Genomic DNA, 346 nt, shown 5'->3' on the forward strand with positions numbered 1-346 from the left:
ACAGGAGACGCCCTATGTCTTATTCTAAAGTTCGTTATTCTAAGCTCAAAATACCTCATCAATGGAAACAAGGTAATTCCCTTGCCGAGGAAGTCAGAAAACCGCTTCATCGTAGCAGGGAAAAACTAATTGAAATCTTTCTTTTTCTCTTTAACAGAAGAAGGGGAAACGCGAGACGAATCTTGGACATAAAAGCACGTCCAGTTTTCCCTCTTCCAGCTTTTTCCATTAACGTACTCCATCCGTGAGTACGTGAGACACTTACGTACTAAAATAGAGGTCGTTGATCTCGTACTAGACCAGTTCTACCTTGGTCACGTATATTGTGAACCGCGGAGAGTTACCA

Source organism: Penaeus monodon, chromosome 29, assembly GCF_015228065.2.
Source record: "Penaeus monodon isolate SGIC_2016 chromosome 29, NSTDA_Pmon_1, whole genome shotgun sequence".
In the NCBI taxonomy this organism is placed as follows: Eukaryota; Metazoa; Arthropoda; class Malacostraca; order Decapoda; family Penaeidae; genus Penaeus; species Penaeus monodon.